The sequence below is a fragment of the Cupressus sempervirens genome, chromosome 2, assembly GCF_028749045.1.
Source record: "Cupressus sempervirens isolate cs-2001-9-10 chromosome 2, ASM2874904v1, whole genome shotgun sequence".
NCBI classification, from domain to species: Eukaryota; Viridiplantae; Streptophyta; class Pinopsida; order Cupressales; family Cupressaceae; genus Cupressus; species Cupressus sempervirens.
The window spans coordinates 547,377,642-547,393,194 of NC_143119.1; positions in this window are offsets into that span (position 1 = coordinate 547,377,642).

Here is a 15,553-nt window from a genome sequence, read left to right on the forward strand (position 1 = left end):
GCTTACAATTGTGTAATCACTTAACATTTATTGTAGGGTTTTCAAAGGGTATTTGATCAATTTTAGCTCATTTCACATCATTTCAAATTTGAGAAAGAGTAATGAGAGTAGAAGGTGATCCAGAAAATCATTGAAAGTAGTTGCAGAAGATCTAAGTAGTGATTATACATCATTCCATTGGATCTCATAAGGTATTTATCAAGAGCTTAGCTATGTAGTTTATATTTTTATAAACCCTAGTTTCACATAATGGCTCCTAGTTCAAAGAATTAAAGCGAAAGGAGGTTTTGAATGTTCAATTAGTGAGTAATGAAGTTAAGAAATCAATTTTCAAAGCTATTCCTAATACTGATTACAAGCAAGACCCTTCTAGTGTGCTATCCATGATATCATTGAATGTTTTAATGGTGCAAGATGTGAGGAAATTCTACAACTACAAAATAGGAAGCATTGGTGACATGGCGATTAGGGAAGCATACAATAGACTCTATGATAATGTTGTACTAAAAGAAGAATTCAAAATTGTAGAGAGGAAAGGGTTGACACAAGCCTTAGAGTTTTCAAATGTATTCAAGATAGAATGGATAAGGATAGTGGTTAGCTAAATTCATGCTAGTTCATTATGGCTAGATAATGGACCTATCAAAATTACTAAGAGGATAATTCATAGGGTTACTAGACACCCAACCATACATTAGCCTAAGACACTAAGAAGTGACTCAAAGAAGGAGATTAAGAAAAATAGTGGAGTTGTATGGAATAAGAGAGGCATGACAATTGTTACAATCATTGATACTTTGATAGAATTTTTAGTAAGGGTTATTTCACATAATTTTTGCCAATCTAGTAAATTAAATAGTATTCCCTATATAGCTATAGATGTTGGACATAAAATTGTCAAGAAAGATCACACATATGATATGGTAGAGTTAGAAATACAATAGCTAGTAGAGAACCTTGGAGCAATCAGAAAGACAAAGAGTGCACAATGTAAATTTGGTTCTATTTTCATATGCATGTTATTTTATGTGCAAAACACTTTTTCTACATTTGGAATAGTTGCATGGAAAAAAATAGATTAGTACCAGTGAAAATTGGTGAACACATTGAACATTTACGAGAAAACTTTGAATCTGTGATGAGAAGCTACTTTGAAGACTTCAAGTAATTAACAAAGAAGAGATTGAGAATATTAGTATCCTTAGTAGAGAAATACTATGATAATATTTTTTTCCTAGTGGATACTGACTATACTTTTGTACAAGCTATTACACCAAAGGTGAGATAGTTGAGACCCTTAGGATATGAAATAAATGTGGATAAAGCATGTGCAACTATAACAACTTTACTTCTAGAAGGGGTAGATAAAAATGCCAAGGCATTTGGAAACTATGAGTTGGCTAAGTCCAAAACTACCATGGAATTGAAGATAGTTTCTATTATTAAGAAGAAGGATAAGCTAGTGAAGAAGCTAAAAGATAAATTTGGAGAGGGTGCTAAGTAGGAAGAAGAAGAAGAAGAGGAAGAAGAGGAATAATATTCTCAAACACAAGCACCACTATCTTTGACATAAGGTATGAGAGAGGACCAGCAAGAAGAGGAGGAAACTGAAGTCACTAAAGGTATCGAGGAAGAAGAAGATGAGGAAGCACCTACTTCCACACAACAAAAGAAGAGGAAGGCCAAGGTAAAATCTATGAGAAGGGCTAAGAAGACTATCAAGCGAAGCCAAGCCAAGCCCACTACACCTAATACAAGTGCCTACACATGTGCAACTACAAAAAAGACAAAAGAGAAGACCAAAATAGGAGTGTAAGGACTTCAAGTGTATAAAAATCCAAGAAGGAAATATGTGGCACAAGAAAAATCTAATAAGGAGAAAATGGAGTTAGATGAAAACAACTAATTTAAGGTGGTGAGTCAATATGATCCTTTATCAGATCTTGAAAACTTATGTGAAAATGTTAAGAATAGTGTAGACTTTTTAGTATTTACACATGTTGATTTGATAATTTTGAAAAAGTCGAGAAAAATCAAGTGGAGGAAGCCATATATTCCATGATAGAAAAATTCAAGACTACCCGACTAGAGATTGCCAACTCAATGCCAAAAGTTTATATGATAAAGTTGAGCAGAAATGAAACTATTTTCTGACCTTCGAGTGAAAAATTAGAGAAAAAATCTCTAGTACAAGAGATGCCTAAACCAAGTCACATAATGCTAAGGCTATGAAGAAATATGTAGTTAGGTTTGTACCTAAGTATAGAGCCTTTTAGCATTTTGAAAAATAACATTGAGGATGTAGTTAAGAAGACCACTCAAATGTGGAAGCTTACATATGGATTAACTATAGTGAAGGAAGGTGAGGAAGAGTTCTTAGAGGTAAAGGATGATGATGAAGATGATAAAAATGAAGGTACTATTGAGGGAGGAAAAAAAATCCATATAGATGACAAGACAATAGGTAAGGTAGAGTAGCATGAAGAACAGTGTGCAAAATACACAATTGCCTAGTGTGAGTCCTCAACATGTCACAAGTAAGAATACTAAAACAATCACAGTTAAGGATGTTTCTGATGTCATAATAGAGAAGATCAATTTCCTTATAGAGGAAGATCTCAAGAAGATCCTAGATCAATCCACACTATAGGAAAAACTTTGTGATAATCCTATACTAGTCAGTGTGGATGAGTTGCAAAAATTAGTGACTAAAATAGCAAGGGTAGAGGTTAATCGACAAGAAGTACCTTCTATCATCCCTAAAGTCACTCATACCAAACCTTTGGTCAAAATACCAGAAGATACACCAGACAAGGTTGATGCAATTGCAAAGGATACAATGGAAACATAAGTAATTACTAAAGAAGAACAAGAAACAAGTTAGATAAAGTCATCTACACCTACAACAAAAGATCAAGTTGCATCACAAGTCATTGTGGAAGTCAAGGGCAAGCCTAATGAGACAAAACTAAAACCTAATGTGAAGGAGAAAGTTTCCATCCAAGCCCTGGTAACCTTACTAGCATCTGGCACCCCTTCCACTCAAACTCTTTAGAAGTCGAGCATAGATGCAACTCCACTATAGATCTCATTGCTAAGCCTGAGTTCATCAAAGGCTAAAGAAGTCATACAATATGGAGATGTGAGCCTTGATGAAGAAATTATTCTAGCAAAGTATAATTATGATAGAATGACTATAAAATAGATAGGTATACTCCAACAAGCCCTAGCAAGGAAGAAGCATCAAGAAATGCTTAGAAGGGAGCACATGTAGAAGTAGGCATTGTAGGACATTAAAGAAATCTTTTTAGATATGTTTATTCTACCAACTCTGGCTAGTCACTAATTGAATAGTAGACACACATAGTGGAGAAGGTCAATGATGCAAACCTAGATACAAATGCTAAATTATTGGAATGGTAAAAAAAGAAGCTTCAAATCAAACTAAATGAAAATATATCAGGTAGCATAGCACTAACACAAGTTGCATTGGTATCTAAGCTTGAGGATGTAAAGAAGGTACTTGAGAACATATTCTCATTATACACTAAATTGTGTAATCCAACACTCTTTTCCAAATAAACCAAAAGTTGCATCTTGATCTTAGAAATTTAGATCAATTCATCAAGTACAAAACTACCTATGAATCTAGATTAGAGTGAGAAGCACTTCAAGATGTTGCTTTAAACCCAAAATTAGTTATCTTGATTATTAATAGATGAGGATAATATAAGGATTAAATTGATTAGCATCTAGACTACTCTAATCGCTCATATGGAAATTTTGAACAAGGAACTAATCTATGTTGAAACCCTCATGAAGAAAGACCCAAATCCTTCTACACTAGATGGCCTAGTCCACCTTACTATCAAGCTAGCTATCCAAATCAAGTAATTTGATGTAGCACATGAGAATTGGGATGTAACTCTCAAGATAATCCTAGATGTCCATAAATCTTTTATGGACAAACACATTATAAGTGTATAGCCCATTGAAATAAGTGTCAAAAAGGGGGAAGAATATTTTGGGGGAGAATAAGAAGAATAATAATTTTGGGGAGATATAAGGAAATTATGAAATAAAGATGAGAGATATGAGAGGGAGAGAAAGGAAAAGGAATAGAAAAAAGACAGATTAAGCTAAGGGGGAGCAAGAAAAAACTAGCATGAAGTGAAAGAGTATCAGTTGAGGTATATTTACTCAGCAAGAGTAAAAAAAATTTGGTTACAAAATAGACACATCAACTTAGGGGGAGCTATCAAATTTTTTAGTATACAAGTAGTTACAAAATTTTGAAGTTTTGTACATAAGCTAAGTTATAGATATGTTATGCTTATGAGATTGAGGATAATAATTCATACTCAAATGTTTTTGACACTCATGTCAAAGGGAGATATTGTTGATCTCACATTGGTTTTGACAAGTGAGTGCCAACACACTTCACTTATTTACTTAGTTCATGTCGAACAAGTAGTACATGTCAAGCACAACATGTATATTATATTGCATTCTAAGTTCATAGTAAGTGCCAAGCCACTTGTGTGTTGAGTCACTCAAGTGCTAAGTAGATAGTGTATGCCAAGTGATTTAGGACTCAAGTGAATAGTGGATGATGAGTAATACATATGTTGAGTCATAATAGAAATAATAGTATATGTCAAGCATCAGAGACTTTAGGTGCCAAGTAAGATAGTTTTGAAATAATTATTTGTAATGACACAAACAACTATGTAAACTATTTTCCAGCCAACTTAAGGATGAATTACAATATTATGGAGATGAGGGAAAATCTTAAGTTGGATTCCTAGTGCAATTACATGTAGAAAATCCAAAAATGGGAATGATTAAGTGGCAAAATGGATAAATTTTAGCCATAGATTCATACTTAACACGAATTCACCAAAGTCTTCTTAAGGAGGAAAAACCTTAAATTCTCTAGAGAGTGTGTAAGGTGTTGAAGAAAATTATATAGAAGTTTGCATATGAAAACAAAGCATTCATGGTGGCTATTATGAAGTGGGATTACATTGAAAAATCAATTAGAGCAAAATAGAGGAAAGGAGATAGCATACAAAAAAGAGAAATCTAATCAAGAAGGATCAAGAAGACATCAATTTATAGGTGATCTGTCATCAAGCAATGAAGTGCTAACTATGGGATCAATGCTAAGACATTTTAATAGGTGATTTTGGTCAAAATCTCTTAACGAAGTAGTCCTAATAGGCTGTATTGAAATCCTTTAATAGGTTTCTTACTTAATTGTGAGTTAAAGTCCTTTAGCAAGGCACATTTATAACAAGGTGAGACCTAACAATCTTTGTAAGCCTTTAACAAGGTAGATATTTCACAGGGTAGATAATGTTTCATGATCAAAACATTGTAACCTTCATTGAATACACTATATTACTGCAACATTGAAGATTTGTGGGTGTCATTCCCACTCCATTTTTACCTTCTCACTTGGAGGGTTTTCTAGGTAATCATATCTGGTGCCATATGTGTTTGAATGTTTACTTGCTTACATGTTTTAGATGTACATACTTTACATGATTATTTCAATTTACACATTGAATGTATGAGATGGGTGTGTGGTGAAAGTTCTATGGGTCCAAGTTTAAACTATTGATTCACCCCACCACCCCTTAGAAGTTTACTTTTCCTATTGTAATTCCAACATAGATTACATATGAGTCAGTACATGAGGTACATTGTTATTCATTCAATATTGTCATTTGCATAATATGTCAAAGAGGGAGAGTTTATGTCATATCACGGTATTTTTTTTGAAGATGTCAAAGAGGAAGAACTTGTTTTGATATCAAAGAGGGAGAGTTTGCTATCAAAAGAAGTTGTTGAAGACATACAAAGTTTTCAAAGGGTATTCACATTGATAGAGGGAGTTCTCATGGATAAAAATCAAAATCAAAATGAAACTAAGGATAATGTATTATGACATGTTTTTCTGCCATCAATGCTAAAGAGGGAGATTTTGAAAATAATTGAACAATTGCATATTGTCTTTGATGTTACACAAAATGTCATATCTTTACTAGTCAGTGTATGCCAAGCTCACTCGGATGATGAAGATATTTTTCTGTGTTTTCTAAGAATTCTTGTGTTTGCTAAGTTTAGAAGATAGTGCATACCAAGTTCACTTAGGCATTAAACAAAATTTCACATAAGCTGAGTGTTAATTAAGCTCACTTGGTTAACAAAAGAAAGTCAGATGGAACTAGTGCTAACCGAGCTCACTAGGTTACTAAAGAAAGTTTGCAAAGTGTAGTATTAACCATGTTCACTTGATTAACATAGTAAAATCATTTCTAAGTTAGTGTCTACTGAGATGGATTAGCTAATGAAGGATTTTTATTTTTTTTCATATTGTGTTTAATAGGTTTTTTATTGGTTCTAGTTGATTGATCAAATGCATATTAATTATTCTAAGTTATATTCAAGCCGACTTGACAATTATGATATAAGTATAAGGTCAAGTTGAGGATTAAATGAGTGTGAAGATGTGTAGAAGATAAGAAGATGCTTAGAGGCAAAAAATTGGAAGAATAAGAAGAATATCCTTGAGGAGCTACAAAGATACATTTGATTAGAAAGGATTAAGTATTTGAGCCAGAATTGAGATCTAAAATCAACAATATAGTTGCATCAACAATTAGGTCATATCATTTTTACTCTCCAGTAATTGTAGTAGTGTATCAAATATCTTAATCAAGTACACTTAACATCTATTTTCCAAATCCTCTAAAAAGGTGGCATCTCTAGGTTGAAGTGTCTAAAGACCTCTAAAAAGACCACTCCTAATAGGTGATTAAAAATTCTAATAGGGTCACACCTAATAGTTTGTTTTGTAACCTTTAAAAGGTTTGTCTCCTAATAGGGCTAACTTTAGAAGAGTTAAAAATAGTATCTAGTTGCAATTGGTGATTTTTCCCAAATTAGTTTTTCATGTTAAATCTTGGTGTCACTTGTGTTCATGCTATTTATTTCATGTGTATGCAAATAAATTAATTAAAGTTAATCACAGATAATATGTTAAGATCTACATTTTTAGTATTTTTTGAGTAACAGTTGATATTATAGTGCTTGCCAAGTTACGACATATTGTTAGTGTTAACCGAGTGCCTGTGTGTTAACCGAGTAACAATAGTTTCAAAATAGTTTATTTTTTGTATTGACATCTAAGGGATCTAGGATTTATTTTTATGGTAATTGATTTACCCCTCACCTCTCAATTTCTACTCTTATATTTTCAATAGTTACATGCCACATCTTCACGACTCTTTTCTTCTTTACCTTCTTCCTATTGTGTTTTCTAATTTTCTGAAAAATATTTGGCAATTGCACAATAATTTAGAGAATGAGGAGATTGGCATTAAATACACTAGGTAAAGTCTTCCACCATATTCATAGACTTTTATATGTAGTGAATTTAGTGTACCCTTATCTTTTTCACCTTGGGTGGGATTAGGGATAGGTTTACCATCTTTCCATTCAGTAGTATAGGGGTAATTCTACATTCTGGTATGCTTATTATAACTATTATTGAATTGAATCTTCTCAAAATAATTTGGCTTGTTTGAATAGTTTCCTAGTGGATTTAAATTTTTAAACATATTCAAAATTTTGTCTATTTTTTCATCCTCAAGTTTCTTTGTTGTAATAGGTTTTTCACATTCTCGTCTATTACCCTTTGGGTTGAATAACTTTGGATCATCTCTTCTCCCTAACTATCCAGATGCTTTCATATTATTTTTTATGTTGAAAACTATTTTATAAAAATCCCTCAATGTCCTGGGATCTTTATCTCTTAAGGTGTAGGTCATCTTACTATCAAAAGCATTGAAATAAGTTGTAATACAAGCATCTTCACCTTGTCTCATTACTTGGACCAACTTATACATTCCCTTCTAAAATCTTACATTGAAGTCAACTCTTGACTCATTTGGATTTTTCTTAAATATATAGAACTCATTTAGCATAAAAATTACATTATTGTTATCACCAGACTACTCCTTAAAGAGCTTCTCCAAATAATTAAATGAGCCAATACGATCATCAGGTAGCCTTCTAAACCAATCTATGTTATCCTTTTTAAGAGAATGTATAAGTACTTTCATAACCACATTGTCATACTCTACATCATGGTTATTTAATATATCAATGAATTTTCTAAGATGCTCTTCACTAGTTATAGCATTGTTGCCTAAAAAAATAATGACTTTATCTCTAGGTATGCATACACAAGAAATTTGATTATATTTCTTCATATAAATAGGTCTTCTCTAGAAACCTATGGCATGTGAAGTTCTTGCTCCTACCCATTAAGTTTGCACATGGATTTAAGCTTGTTGAGTAGTAGGTATTTGGCCAATTGTTGTGGAAGATGAAGCTGGTACTAGTTGAGAAAAATTATGATCAGTTACTACAGGTACACAAATGAGAATAAAAGATATGGCTTATGAAGATTGATTTGGCTAGGATGCTAAGGAAGAGGTGGTTTTAAGGAAATGTATCTTTCTTCTAGCTTTTGTAGCCTTAGCCTCATTTTCAACCTTCTCATGTTCTTTATCTAGATTTTCCCTTTCCTTCTTTTCTTTTTCTAACTCTGAATCAAGTTTAGACATTATAAACTTATTAGAAGGAACTTGGGGCTCATTAATCTAGATCCCTACTACATTTTTCTTTCCTTTACCTTTATTATTCATAGTCAAATATATGATATCCTTTTCAATAGGTTTTTATGGTTGGATCTAGGAGATAACAGGCATTTCCTTCTCCGTTAGAAGGTGTTCTTGTTCTTGAATTTTGGATCTCAACTCTTCAACATCTCCAAAAACATCATAATGTAGGGTAGAGGATCTTTCTTATAAATTTCTATTATTTTCTTTCAAGACCTTCATCCTTCTAAGAAAAATTCCTTTCTATTAGAGCATTCATGGTGATGGTTGCCTTCTCTTTTTCCAAATGAATGCATTTTGCATCCTCTTTTGCAACCTTCTTTTTGAGAGTCTCAATTTTTGACAATAACTCATATGGGTCCATAGAAGTGGTCTATGAATCAATTGGATCATCTAAGTTTATGATATTTCTCTCAACATATGGGATTTTTCTAGGATTAAATCTAGTATGTAGAGTATTTTATATCCCCACCTATGGTTAACTTCTCTATCAATGTTAGGCTTAAGAGGGATATCTCTTATAGAAGAAACAACTTTATCTTAGTAGATCCTTTCTTTTGGAAGCGGGGTGGTGAATATCTATCCCAAAAGTCTAGTGGTTTCCAATTTATAATTTATGGAGGATGACTCTCTTTCTATCATTGGCTAGTATTGTGAATGGACTTATACACCACCTCTAGGCTTCCATGTATGTTTAAGATCTCCCTTCTTCTTTTCTTGGTTTTTCCTAGTCATTTGAGGTAGATATATGTAGAAAAACACTTCTGAATTTTCTTTTGTGAATGCTCTTGTATTTTTATTTTTGTCTTCCATTTTTGAATTAATCACTTAAAGTATATAGCACCAACTTTAGAACCTTTGACTGAGTCACCACCTAATGAAGGGAAAATATATTTTTAAAAAAATCACTCGGAGACAAGAAAAAAGCATGTGGAAAGTAGCTCATAAAAATATATCTAATTCATTAAACCTAATCACAAAGGGAATTTAATTTTGTAAATGGATAGAGTGACTATGTGTTTTAGATAAGGCACTATTCATACAAAACCCACATTATGTTCCACCTATTGTATTAGAATTATTAGATCCTCAAGGTCTATCACTAGAAAGAAATTAATGCCAATCAGGGTAAAACACAAGAGACTGATGTGATTTAGATAATGAGTTTCATTGAACAACTCCCCAATAGAGTCACCATTTTGTTGGTTCCTAATTTAACAACAATTTGAACTACCTTTTACAATGTTAGAAAACCCAAGAACTGGCTAGAAACCATATTGGGCATTTTAAATGGAAAAATAAAAGATCCAACTAGCAAGAACTTGAAATCTTCTCCACTTTGAACTCTACAAGATTCAGGTGGGTTTACCTTAGGAATTCACTCTTTTTTACAACCACCTTTTACAATGTTAGAAAACCTAAGAATTGGCTAGAAACCATATTGGAAATTCTAAATGGAAAAATAAAACAACCAAATAAAAAGAACTTGAAGTCTTCTCCAATTTGAACTCTACAAAATGTAGGTGGGTTTACCTTAGGAATTCAGTCTTTTGTACCTCAAAATTAATGTTCTCAACATGAACTCAAGAAATAAAAAGTTATTTAGCCCTTTCTCTTCTAATTCAATGGAAACAAAGAGATTATAAAGAGATCATGAATCAAGTGTAGGTTGATGTTTGAGACTTAGACAACAAAAAATGAATAGATTGAGTAATTGATATAATTTTTCTGCATTATGCAAAGTATTCCAATTAGATCAAATTATAAGGATGGTTAGTGCCTTATCCATTGGGTTATAGCTCACAGAGATCACACACCTTCTTCAGAATCTTATCTTGACACTGTGTAGAGACTTATCATTGTTCATTTCCATTTCTTATACTTATCATATCTATACTTAAAACCAAAGTGTTCTTTGAACTTACATTAAGCATTTACATAATCCATGAGATTATCAATAGAAACAAATTGAAATATAATTCTAAACAAATTATAATTGAATCTTAATAAAGATTTTGTATTAAATCTTAGAGGACAAGATGAAAACAAGAAAGAGACAATATATTGGATGAAAACTAGCTTTCTTTACTTGTATTAATTTTTTTGAAACTGTATACAATTTATTATTTATCTCTATCAGAAAATAACATACATAGAACAACTATTCATTGTCATATTCAATTCTAGAATAAAATCATAGTATGTATGGACTAACTCAAAATTTACAAAACTAATGTAACTAAATAGATTTAGACCTTCCTCTAGCCTTGGGAACTCACTTATATAGTGTGAGTTGCAATAAGCTTCAGACTTAGTGGGAAAATCATAGCTTTCCTTAAAACCAAAAAGGTTACTAAAGGACAAAACTATCACTTTATTTGTCACTTTTTGGTGGGCCCAATTTGATTTTGGTAGTTTTTTGTGCATCCATTGTACCTAATGATTGATTTTCTTCCTTCTATTGTTCCTTAGGCTATGGGACCACTCCTTCTCTTATGCTCAACTCTAACACTTGGGTGTCTATTGCAAGTTTTTGATTATCTAACATGTCATTAGTTTGAGTAGCTACCTCAACCAATTGCATTGTATCTATAATTGCCATTTTATCTACTAGCCCTACCTAAGGAGGCACCCATAATAATTGAATAACTAAAGAGTAGACTATCATCCACTTGCTAAAAACTATGTCATCTATCCAATTGAAGTTCATTATTTCTCTCTCTCCTCAAAACATCTTTTCCTAACCCTTTTATTTCAACAAAGTCTTCATGGAAAGAATAAAAGAATAGTTGCACTTGCACTAATTCGTAAGTAGTTATGGAAAACCAAATGTAATTCTCTTTGTTTATCACTTCATTCATCCTAATGCTTAGGAGCTCCTTTAACTCATTCCCCCATTCTTTCTTATCTTTTATATGGCCTAAACACTTTAGAACATGGGGAAAAATGATCATGAAATTTACTAAGATATTTAGAAAAACATAATTTCAATTTTCTCTAACACAATTCTCTATTATGGTAAAAAATTAGTATATCTTGTGCTTGATCAAAAGGTTTTCCCAACATGATCATCATAATTTTCAATGATAGAACAACACAAAGTAGAGATGGCATCTCTACTGATTCACTTATTCAAAAATTGTCTTAAGGTGGCTTCATTATTATTTATCTCTTTTCAAATATCCACCAACTTGACATCTCCAAATGAAAAAGAGGCCAATTGAATCTATCTACTAGGAACATATTTGAGTCTCTTATCCTATCCTCATGTTGGGTCCTCAACTCTATATATAGTTCCCACAATTTTGTCTTCTCCTCTTTAACTATTTCCTCTATAGTAGGACTTCTTTGATGTTGAAGTGTGTCAGGAATTTCAAATATGGGTCTAGTGGGAAATGCAGGAGCTGGGGAAGAAGCAATCAAAATCTATCTTTATTCTTCTCCTACTTTCCTTATGCCCTACTTCTTCTAGAATTTTAAGATGATTTTTCTCCATCTTACTTATTTTTCTACCCCTCTCATTATATGCCTCAAGAACCTTTTCAAAATTTTCATTGAGTTCAAGGAACTTGTTCTTATCCTTAATACCCACTACCACACCAAAATTAGCTACTTTCTTAATCATTTGAGCTACTCACTCACTATCCACTTCTTCCACCCTATACATCATAAGGCTCCTTGTATGTTCAACATCTGAGACCTCTTAGATCCTAGCCTTGTCTCTTTTTTAAAAAGACCATAAGACTAAGGCTTTGTGATCATCACTATACTTCACCCATTTATGGACTTCTATTATCTCTTCCTTAGTTATGCATTTGGTTTCCTTTTCCATCCTCACTACATCAAAAATAATTGCATTAATAATGTTCCATTCTAGCAATATCATTATTTCTACATCCTTCAGTAATTATCTTCCCCCTACAGGGGTTATCTCATTGAATCCTTGCATCATATTGGTCTTTACTTCCTCTTCAATGTTAGAGTCCTATCGAGTAGGTTGCTCTACTTTTATTTTCATTCACTTTGCCTCAAAAGTGCCAATATTACTCCTCCACAAAAATTGCAAAACTGCCCATGACTTCACAAAAATTTTCATCATCCAAAAAAAACTTGTGGCCCTCTCCACAATAGGATCAATCTCATCTCCTTTAAGATCTTCTATAGTAAGGGATGGAAGTGGCATTAGATGCTCTTTCTAGTGTTTTAAAACTACCAAGTTGATCTAAAAACCCCATACTAAGACGCAAAAGACCAAACTTAGCCTAAGGGTTAGTTATTTCCTATAATCAACTGGGTTTTCTTCAAATCTAGACCAACATTAATAGAATCACAGGGAATCTCTAAAATTTAGGCTCTGTAAAGCCAATGTAGGTGCACTTTAGTGATCGAAATGACTAGATACTTGATATTCTTCCTCATAGTTCATTAATTCACATTTTTCTCTTCAAATCTATTCCCTATAGAAAACAATTGGTCAATGTTCTTCTTAAATTTGCAAGTAACTCCCTGATTGTAGTAGCTAGCTATAATTCAAAGGACAATTACTTCAAACAAGTAAAGAACAATAGTTGATTCTTCATTATAGAAAAATAAAATTGATTTTGAGTTATAATTGTGCTTTGTGAAACCATATGACCTCCTCAATTTTCATTTGAACTAATGATCAGTGTCTTATCCATTGTTATACAAAGTATACCCAACAAAATCTTGACCTACTTAATTTCCTTACAATTAAATTTATCAATAGTTGACCTTGAATTTCATTCTTATTGTATCCCTCCCATACACCTGGAAACCTTATCAACTCATTGAAAGAATTTAATTATCTCTCCGAATTAAAAGAAATCATTGAAAGATATACAACCCATCCAAAAAGCATTAAAATGAATGAACATTGTTCAATTCAATTCCAAAGTTACAGATACATCATAATGGAGACAAATCTTAGAGACGAAATATTGAAAAACCTTCCTTTGTATTAATTTTCCTTGGAAATAATACATTTACTAGTTTGAACTCAAGAATAACTCAAGATATGAAAAATTCTCATTCAAGATTCATTTATATTCCTAGATTACAAAATTGAATACATCACATAAAAACTGACACAAAGACCAAGTGGATTGATTGCAAAATAGAAAAATCACTAAAATTATACATACTTTAGACCCTCACTCCAGATCTTGGAAATATTTTTATAGAAAGGATTGCAACAAGATTTAGATGGGAGGGCACATGTCAAAAACCTATTTGAGAAAAAGTACAAACATATTTTATATTGTTACATTAAAAACATTCTTTTTACTTAAATAAAATTTTGGAATGTAGTTACAAAACTGGCAGGTGGCACTTTCAGCAGATATCTTTAACATAATTATGTTTATCTTCAACCTCCTATCACTTTCCTTTCCTTTTCTTTGTTCCTTTTGCCTCTGCTACCTATAACTGCATCCTTAAAAGTTTCCTAGTCACTCTCCCCTAATGGTAGGGCCTTTATGTCTACTATGACTTCCTAGATGGAAATATCTATATCTATATCAAGCTAGGTGGCATCACTAATTGTATCCAATTCTTTGAGGCATTTGTTCCACTTGGTATCTCCTATTTTTTTAACCTTTTTAGTTACTTTTGACATTTTTGACTCTAATTTGTAGAGCATGTCAATCAAATCATGCACCTCTACTATAGCTACCTCATCATTGTAATATGATAGGAATCTGGGATGGTTTAGAATACTATAAAAAGATGATAACCCTTCTACTTAATTCTTAATTGTTCCATAACTTTCAAAAATTTTAGGCACAAAATCTTGTATCAATTTATTTCATTTTATTTTGATTTAACTACATCTTGCTAGTAAAGAAAACATTCAAATCCTTCACCTTATTTATCATTTTTCTGGTGTTTATAATAATTACCTTAGGCATATCTTTCTTCTAGGCCAACAAAGGTACTAGGCTATCAAAATATGGAGTATAAGAATCCCATGTGGTAAAAAGAGGAGATAATAAGGTAATTTCCTCTGAACATCAATACTCTACTCCCTCCAATATGAGATAGTTTCTATACACATTCTGAGAGACCAATTTCAATGTATTTATTTTATGAATCAACAAGTTCTTGATTGTTATGATTTCAATCTCCCTTCTTGATTCTAGATCCTCTTCATGTACTTCCATTGATTGGCCTGATGCATCCCCTATTTTAGGTATATGGCCCTCCATTTGCACACCTCTTTCCTAGATTTCTATAGTTGATTTGATAGATTTTTTAGTGCTACTATCTCATTCTCCAAATTGATGGTTTTCTAATCTAAGACATAAGTATTCTTCATTTCTTGCTCATAGTGCCTCCTAGTCTTAATGTATCACTCATGGGCTCCCTCTAGCTACACTTCAAGAACATCTATTTCGTTCTTATCAAACAATGCCACCAAATTTTGCATTCCATATACTTGGCTTCTAGACATGGAGCGCACCTTCCAAAATATAACATTTCCCCTTGGGGATTCTTTGATTTCCATTAGAGTAGACTTCTGGTGTTTTGGAGCTAAGATCCATATTGCCATTGTTTGGGCATCAATATTATACCTAGAGCCTCTCAATTATCCTAGCTATTTCTCATCCTCAATTGAGATAGCCTTTTTATATCTCCTCATCTAGTCTAGTAGAAAAGAGGAACTAATATCCCATCCTAGGAAAAAAATCATCTCACTAGGTCTCTAGCCTCTTCTTTAGTGAGGGTTTTCCTAGCAGGCTCATACTCTTGTAGACTCTAAACTAACTTAGCAACAACCTCATTAGAGTCACTACCTTCATTTACAAATCTAATTCATTATGTTTCAACTTGAATAGAAAACT